Below are 10,367 nucleotides of genomic sequence, written 5' to 3'. Positions count from 1 at the left end.
TATGTATTATGACATGGATGTAATGCTTAAGTGACTGCAGCTGTATAGCGTTTATGTTTTTGATATATTTGTTTCTCCCTGTGTGTAAATTTCGTTATAAAACACAGTGTAATTGTGCAGGGAATTAGCTTTACACTGTATCCATGGTTACACATGTTTGGTTTCGTTATTTGTTGATTATTGAAAGCTCAAAATTGTACTTTTGAATGGTGCTGAATGATAATTAGAATTATCATATGAAAATCAGAAATGTGGAATACAACAGAACTCCTTGACATGTGAGTGCAAGTGTGTGAAAATGCAGCAGAAAACACGAGTGTAAATATCCCTGAGTACCGACACTGGAACTCACATGGCATGGGTTCCCTTATTATTACATATGTTTATCTGAAACGGTATATTTCCATAAAAAGACTTGAATACATGGAAAAATGCCAGGATGTGGGAAGATGATTAAAATTATGACGTTTATTTAAGAGGGGACTGAGCTCATGCTGCTAGAGTCGTAATCTAATATTAGGTTTGAATACACACCTGTTAGCAAAGTTCTAGACTGTGTGGAGACTATAGTCAAAATTTCCACGATTTAACTCTAGACTAGGGCTTGCTGTTCTTGAAAACAGCCCTGTCAAGCCAGAAAGCCAAGTGTCTGTACTCATCAAAGATATGTATAAAACAGTAATTCTTTTTCAAAACATTTTCACAAATATAATGCCTTATTAATATATGAGTCACGGATCAAGAGAAAGCATTCAAATTAACGTCTAATGGTGTAAATAATTTGTATACATTATCATACAAAGTTGGTGTAACTGAAAGTAATGGAAAAGTTGTGATGTGTTGAATATTTACATATCTTTCTTTCAAAAACATTTTAAATAATTTGTTAACAGAAAATCAGTATTTTGTATATACTTCACCTTCCTAGTATTACATATTTGTACACTCTGTATATAGTAATTACAACTATGAGCAATAAAATATTCAGATAGAAATATAAATATTGTAATTTGTCATTAAATTGGCACAAACTGGGTTTATTAATGTTGTACTCAAGTGAAGTAAAACATTGATTAACCTATTCTAGTATAATGTTACTGTCGATACATACCTTCTATGAAATTACAGTTCTTTTCTGGTATTGTTAGAACAGTTGAATGCAAGGTGTAGTGATTTATTCAACATTTTTCATATGTATGAAATTTTACATCATCGGTTCATGTGTAAGATATATTAGTTTGTGTTCAGTTAATTGCAAGTGATGGTTAAGTATGTTTCACTGTAGTAGAATACTGCAGGTAACTTTTAAATATGCAGCAAAAAAAGATAATCTAAAAATGTATAAACTCAGCTTGTGTCCCTGCTGTAGGAAATGTATATTGTAAAATGTAAACTGTGAGAGAATACCCCTGTTTATGTATATAACATAAAATACCCTCATCAGCAGGCATCTGTGTAAATGAAGACTCGTTCAACTCTTCCAAGTCACAAATAATAATTATGTGACATAATGAAATTCATAAAGTGGCCTTGAACAACAACAGGAACTGTGCTACAAACAAATAAGAAGTGTGTAAGTAAATGAAAATATCAAAACACATGAATAACTCCCTTCCATTATATACGTATCTGTATAGCAAACTATGATACTGTATACACTACTGTCCCATACATTATATACATATAATAACTTTTTATTGCCACATATAAACTTAAAAAGTTTACAATGGAAGTCGGTGTGGTTTCGTAGTCAAAACACAAAAGATACAAAAACTAGGATATAATACAATGACAGACACAAATAAAAAGGCTGTGACTAAAAAATGTTCTGATCTTAGTACCTGCTAAAAATGTATATCATGCTCTGTTTAGTGTGCGTATGGCCGTGGGGTAGAAACTTTTACTGAAACGATTTGTACGTGATTTAATTGCTCTATACCGTGACCCAGAAGGCAGTAATTCAAACATATTGTGTGCAGGGTGAAATTCATCTTTGATTATTGATTTTGATGTCCTCATTGTGCGATCGATAAAGAGTGATTCAAGGGAAGGAAGGTCTGCTCCAATAATTGAAGACGCGGTTTTAACAACACTGTCTAGCTTATCATGGTCTCTACGAGTAATATTGCAATACATAAACCAGATGTATACAGTATGCCTTCTGCAATGACAAAGAGTTTAGAGTTTCATATTCCTACATTGTCAGAATGCTTAATTATGGGATATTAAGTAACCGTTAATTCAAATTAATTATACCAAACAAAATGAAATTTGAAGCTTGTATACTTTCGATATTGTCTAATTAGCGAAAGCAATTCCCTATTGACTGAAAAATCATCAATTATGTAAATGAATGAAAGTTTTTTATGCACATGTGTTATGTTATCAATACATGAGCCAAACTGTATGAAATTTGAAGTTGCATTCTAAACATAGCACCCAATTATCAGTAATTATGCAAATGACTAATTACAATTAAAATCTGCATCAACTATATCAAATGTGTGTTTTGTTATTATAGATGTGTCAACTAAGTTATACGATGATATTTGAAGTGTGCATTCTTAAGGTAGAGCATAATTACCAAAAATAGCACCAATGGCGTTGTAGCACAACTGTAGTTGTCTGTTGCTATGGGCGTGGTCTTGTTGCTATGGATATTGTCATACATTTTTGGAATCTTTATTGACTTGCCTACCCATCCCTTTTGTTATCTGTGTAATATGCATCTTCATTTCACTATTACTAAGAGCATGGTTGTGGTTGGTAGGGCCAATTGTGTCGAAACATTTTCAACAATAACTGCATAATAATACCTCCAGAAACATCCCCACCAAGTTTCAACCCCATTCGCCATGTTGTTTCAAGATATGTATTTTAACCAAATTGAGATTTGTTTTACCTAATTTGCATATTGCTCATGGGATCATCACATTGTGAATACAGCTTCGTCTACACATCCCAGATGCATCCCCATTAAATTTCAGCCCAATCTGCTCAGTAGTTTGGGAATTAAAGATTTTTGACCAAAAAGACACATTTTTAGCCCTAATTTGCATATCACTGATAGGATCATCATGGTATGAACAATTCGTAATCAAAACACCCCTAAGAATGTTCAAAATTTTAGACCGATCTGCCGAGTAGTTTTGGAGCATACTGATGGGAGGAAATCCCGAGGGAAATTATTCCCAGAAATTTCGAACTATTCGAGATTTTATTATGTAGTTCCTTCCAGGACCTCATTTTAGACCAAACAAAACGGAAATTGTTTAAAGTGGACCCCAACTTAGAAAGTTTATCTCTACAAATACAATACCCATTTTTAGACCAAAGGTTCAAACCCCCAATCCAAAAGCGGGGCACATATACGTTCCCCAATAAGTGGGAGTACCCCCCCCCACACACACACACACACACCGTCGCCCCCCCCCCCCCACTCCCGGCTAAGGCCTAAGTTAAAAAAAATTGTTCGGTTCCCGTTATCCGGCCCCACATAGTTTTTCACGCCGACCCTGAACTTTTTTTACGTATTCAAGAAAAGAAATCGCGAAAATTGTGAAGTCAAGCAAGAAATAGTGTATTCGGAAACTGACATCTACTTATAATTAAAAGGACAATATAAATTGTTCTTCCAATCTGTAATGGCTATAAATGTGATGAGAAGATACCAACAACATAGTGACCATATGGAAAACAATGGAAAACGTAACTATCAGAGCTAGACACTCACATATGAACAAAAATATATATAATAACAATAAAAATAATATCTGCCTATTCTAAAAATTGAGCTCAAGATAACCACAGTTTTTTTGTTAGGCCTTTGCACTGAGCAATATTCTCTCCAGAGAGAGGCATCTCTCTCTCTCTCTCTCTCTCTCTCTCTCTCTCTCTCTCTCTCTCTCTCTCTCTCTCTCTCTCTCTCTCTCTCTCTCTCTCTCTCTCTCTCTCTAGACTAGCAACTTTTCAACGGGTATTTCGACTCATTCGTTCACATACGTATTCACTCAGTGCATGCAGGAAGGGCTGACTGTTCATGTTATGTTAGCCTGTTAGACTCACTGTATACGGTCAGAAAATACAGTTGCTTCATTCAAGGGAATGGTCCTATTAGTATAAGCAGACATATTTAGTCACATTGACATTCGTTCACAGTGACAAGTCAGTTATAAGTCAGAGTATAAATAATTGCCAATCATCATTAAATACACGCTTACAGTGAACATGCTTGACTGCAGAATGTATGGATCATCATGATATCATTACTCATGAATATTTAATACTAAGCTGAGATAACGCTTTCATAACCCTAACAAACCAGAGCTTTATTTCGCAGGGTCGCGGAAGAAATAACTCAGCTGGTTTGTGAGAATGGTTATTGTATAAGACACAGTCACACGTTTTACTGAAACTCATGCATGTCGGGATTTAGGAGTCATTTATTGTTCAAACACCATAACTCGACCGGTATAGTGTTCACTTATCACAACCCTCCCAAAAGGAGTATCATCCGTCACCCCAGTTGTGCAGCTCACGCCATCACTCTCCTCATCAATTCTGGTCAAGTATGTGCCGAAAGGACTGAACTTTAGTTGATATATGATGTGGATGCTTCAGCTCAGTCCAGCCCTCATTCTGTAGTCATTTACTGTTCAAACACCATAACTCGACCGGTATAGTGTTCACTTATCACAACCCTCCCAAAAGGAGTATCATCCGTCACACATATCCCAGTTGGGCAGCTCACGCCATCACTCTCCTTATCAATTCTGGTCAAGTATGTGCCGAAAGGACTGAACTTTAGTTGATATATGATGTGGATGCTTCAGCTCAGTCCAGCCCTCATTCTGTTATCATTTACTGTTCAAACACCATAACTCGACCGGTATAGTGTTCACTTATCACAACCCTCCCAAAAGGAGTATCATCCGTCACACATATCCCAGTTGGGCTGCTCATGCCATCACTCTCCTTATCAATTCTGGTCAAGTATGTGCCGAAAGGACTGAACTTTAGTACTGCTTTATTTCCAAAATCACACACATACACGCAGTCGTATTTGTCCACGGCTACACCTTCGGGGCGGATCCTAAGAGATCTGTCATGGATACGTAGGTCGGAGCCAAATGAGTACAGGTATCTACCCTCGGAATTGAGTATATGGATACAACTACTGCCATGATCTGTAACTAACAGACGACCTTTGCTGTCAATAGCTATACTTCTGGGGTCATGAAAAACATCCCTTCCAATTTCTTGGTTGCCAATGGATTTTACTAAGGTGCCATTTTGTTTATAAAGTCGAATACAACGGGAAGCCTTATCGACAACATACACGCATTGATTGGTAGGGTTAATGGCGATACCCCAAGGAAGGGATATTTCTCCTAGTCCAAAACTTCGAATCAACTTTCCATAGTTGTTGCAAACAAGAACATGTTTGTTTTCGATATCAGTGATGAATATAGAGCCATTTGCCCCCACTGCTGAGTACCTGGTTATTGGATGGTTCTCTAACTGTTTTAGGTTAGTAAACTCAATAAATTCACACTTGTCTGCCACACAGTTCAACAGTAAATATGCATTGGCACCCCCACACACTAATACATTACGTTGCTCACTTAGAGACACACCCCAACATGGAATGGCATTTCCTATAAAACTATCTGAGCAAGTAAAAGTTTGCATCAATCCTCTCTCATGAATTACCTTCACAGCAAAAGGAGTCCCTTTGACGTGTTCATCCCCATCCCGTCTTATGACAACGACTTTATGAATCCCCTCGTGGTATGGGAGGAACTTTACGTGCACTGCACTCTTTGTGTTGCCTGTTATAGGTATCTCTTCTATTCCTAGATCCGGCCTTGCTACGAAAGCCTGTAGATCTGTAACTACGTCTACAGATGTCTTCTGTCTTCCTCTTATTGTCAATGGAATTACAATTCCATTACCAATCCTGCCAAATCTTGGTGGGTCATTTATTCCGTACGTTGTTGTTTGTATTATTCCAAGACTTGCAGGTCCAATAGACTCATTGGAGGTAACGAAAGACATAACATCATCGAACACTGGCCTTTGATTTGACTCGAAGTCCAACACTCTTTCTAGTTGAGTCATGATTCCCTTTCTGGATGGAAGAAACTGGACAGAGTGAGCATACGGCATCAAATTTGTGGTGAGTGTCTCAGCATTTCTTAGATCGTTTTGAACTCCATCCAACTCTTTCAGTTGTGTTTGTAAACTATTTTTTTCTGTCATCACCCTCTTTTATTAGCTCCTTCAATAGCGTCTCCTCCATACATCGTATCCTCTCTGTTTGAGTCTTAACCATCACCTTTACATGCTCTTTGATTTTCTGTTCTTCCTGGTCTGTGCATAGTGTTACAGCATCTAACATTTGCTGTGTTGCAAATCTGCTCATCTCTGCCTCTTTTCCATTTATTTTGATTTTCTCTCCCAGTGTTTCAAGGATACTTCTGCTTTCTGGCATGACGTCATCTAGTTGTCTGAATACATGTTCTGGTTTAGCATGGTACAATGCAGTACACTCGTGACAAATGACTACTTCACAGGTATCACAGTAAAATCTGACCCGATTACCATTGTGGTGTTTGCAATACACGGCGTGTTCCACAGAGACTGGGTCTTTGGACTTCAGACTAATGTACTCATCAAGCGGCAACAGTCGGTGTGATGCCGTAGCCGATAAGTTCTCATGTGGCAGACAGCAAATCTCACACATATTGATGTCACATTCCACACAATGTTTCCATATGTCACCGTTTTGGCATCCTTCACATTTTGGACGATCCCTACCTTCTTCAAAGAGGCTCTCCTCAAGTTTCCGCTTTGCAAGATTGACAAGATAGATGTTTCCTGGCAAAGTGGTAACATCCTGCTTCATTAGACGGTGTGGCCTTTGACATGTTGGACAATTTAGGACACAATTACCATTGGCCATCCAGTTTGTGCAGACAGGATTCACAAAAACTGTGAAAACATGGCAGTATTTTAGCATTCTTGTAATGACTTTGACATAAACCACATACGGATAAATCCTCGACCTTCTCGATTACTCTGTCTAGAGTAGGTGGTATATACCTGTACTCGCCATATCATCAACTTGTCAACTGACTGTGTGACTAGTACTGGTCCTACCTAAGGTAATCACACTATCATCGTCGTGAACTACAAACCTCTTTACGGCACTGCCAAAGACGTGTAATAATCGCACTTAAGTGACAATTGTATCACTTTGAACTCTGCCCTAATGGACCTAGCTTGGTGACCAACCTCACATGAGCCTGGAAAGGCGCAGCTAAAAGTAAATTTGTAACTTCTTATGATAAGGCAGAAAACTATTCTACCACCATGTACAGTAATATATTCACCATTGTGCCATGTAACATGGATATATAATTTTAGATATTAATATTATACTCCAATATTTTTTTTCGTTAAGCTGAGGATTTTTGACCTAAAAAGTGGGCCATGTCACTACGAACCACTAGATGTATGTGTTTGGATGTTCCTTATTATAACTTCTGAGAGAAGCAACATTTCTAAACATTTGAAGCGTAACAAATACATTTGCATAATGTGTACTAAAAGGTACGGTTAAGAATAAAAAAGAAAGAAAGTCGCAATGTTTGAATAAAAATGTACCAAAAACCAAATGAAACACATGCTTCGAATAAAACACTTTTTCAAAATCAAGTAATCACTAGCTTAGGTAGTCAGTTAGACTGTAAGATACGTCGTGACGTTTCGCCCTCACCACAGGGGTTGGCCGACGTTTGAGGGCGCCCTGTCACGGCGTACCTTACAGACTAGTAGTCCGTCTGTATAGAAAGTGTTAACATGTAAAATTCTTTTATTATAACTATTCAGAGAAAGAAATAATCTTTAGTGAAGTGATAAGAGGTGCAAGCCTTTCATGAATGTCTGCCGAAAAAAATTGTAAAATTTCTATCTCCTACAAAAAATAATTGATATTTGAACCCATCGAAATGGGTATTCAAAAACTTATCAGTGACAAAAGTACGATTCGAAAGTGACAAAAAATGTTTTCACAAAACCTTGTGCACTGGTGAGATTTGTCGGATTTAAAGAAGCTTATGTGTTAAGAGTTCAATCAGAGGGAATTGTGTCACGTCACGAACCTGATCAAAATGATAGTTTGTGAAAAACGAAATCTTAACTTTTAACAACTATAAAAATGACCTCAAGTACACTTTTGCTTTTTTGAGCAAACGTCTATTATATACGTCTATCTTAAGAATTCGTCGTACAAACATAATAATTCATGTGATGTAGGCCGACATGATTGCTAATAGGAATAAATTTGCCACCTATCCTCATCTATTCGGAGACCGTTCTTGTGTGTGCACCCCCTCCCCATCCCCCGACCGTAAACAAGGATGGTTCTCTTACTTGACTTTGGTCCTATAATATAGTACTTAGGTTACATTAGCATTATATTAGCGTTTAATACTGATTCAGAATATGAAAGCTAGCTTTGTATTTCAATGGTACTGTTGTCAGAGTGTAATGGTAATGTTGAAGTTCCTATTTCGATTCCAGATTCCTGATTCCGAAGAATCCATGCTACCGATGCCATAGAGGGTTTGTCCCACCCATTTTGGGGAGGGGTGTCCTAAGAGACCTCCCCTAGAAGCTCTGGGGTTTGGGGGCTAATTTATGGCAATTTTAGGCTTTTCATAGCAGACAAGGGTACAACTCATTCTCGCAAACCAGAGCTGCTATTTCTTCAATGACCCTTGAACGGTGTCGTAAAAGAGGCTGTGGTTTACGACGATGGGTAAAAACTATACAACTTTGTATTACAAAGTAAATTTGAACAATTGCCGTTAGCGTGGTTTTATTTATATGGCATATACATATATATATTAACTCATATATGGTATGTATTAAATGTACATTACACCATTATCAGCAACCTGCATAGCTATGTAAATATACCCTCGAACAACTCCGACACACCCCAGAGACTTCTCGGCGTATATAAGATATTTCCAGAGCTATTCAACATCAAGTATCTCGATATTACTATTAGTATTAATAAAGTGTTTAAAAGAAATTTGAGCAGAAAAAATAGCAGGAACCAGACGTAAAACGCCATTATAGAGACGAATTGTACCTCAGTCACAATCCTACATACAGGTGATCTCTCCCTATAAAACTTTGAAATCTAAAACATCTAAATGCATGTTCAATCACGCGCGCGCGCACACACACACACACACACACACACACACACACACACACACACACACACATCGTACGGACGGACGGACGTATGATCGGACAGACAGACAGAGACAGGCAGACAGACAGACAGACAGACAGAGATCGATCTAGACAGACAGACATAGATAGCTAGATAATTTCCCAGTCACCTATGTTCATATATTTAAATACACAACATAACACTGTAAGTAAGAATTCTGTTGGCATATGTAAACCAGGAGTGAGTGAATTAACTACAAGCCTTTGAATTGCATGTTTAAAACGTTTGAAAACGTTGTCATGCAATAATCGCTCTTGAGATAAGTGTTTGATGCTATGCTAATGTCATGAACTGTAATACATGTGCAGCCAAGAGGAAAAGTTGTGGTTAGATCAATATAGTGTGTTTTTAAGTAGCATCATGCCAACAAAAATGTTGTTAGCTGTTTGTATGAACCCTCCCACAATTGGTGATAATATATTATCTCCTTTCCCTCCCACTGGCTTTCAACATGTCCACCATCTCACTGCCCACCCAGTACTGAGAATAATTGCCCACTTTCCCACTCCCCACCAGGAAAACTTGCTTACACAAAGTTTCAAACCTATTGGTTACCGAGCCTGTCGAGTAGCATACGTTTGTCCAAGTTCTACATTGTTGTCCCATGATTCACTTGGTAGACGGCGAACCTTTTATAAAATGCCGGCATTAGGGTCTGTCGCTGCTCCCCCCCCCTTTCATGTTTTGCCCTCTCCCATGGGATCAAAATAAGGAATTCCCCACTGCACTGTTTCCATATTTGCTCTCTTCCCCTTACCGGTCGAAAAATCTGCCCGCTCACTGAAAAATTGCGTTAGAACAGCTTTTTGCAAGAACCGCTTCGTTGGTTGCACCTTGCCATGGTAAATAGATCGATGTTCATTCTCTTGACCGATCTTGCACTGTAGTTTTGCAGTCAGCCGCCCCCCCCCCTCCCTCACCCCACCCCAGTAGTAAAATCCATATCTAATGTTACGTTGTTGTTTTTTAAATTGAAGTCTATGTTTATGTGATCTGATACTTTCATTGTGAATTTCATATATTTCGTTTACTTCAACAGAAATTAGGAACAAAC

Source organism: Glandiceps talaboti, chromosome 3 (genome assembly GCF_964340395.1).
Source record: "Glandiceps talaboti chromosome 3, keGlaTala1.1, whole genome shotgun sequence".
Classification (NCBI taxonomy): domain Eukaryota; kingdom Metazoa; phylum Hemichordata; class Enteropneusta; family Spengelidae; genus Glandiceps; species Glandiceps talaboti.
The sequence above is the reverse complement of the archived record's forward strand: the minus strand, read 5'-3'. Positions refer to the sequence as shown.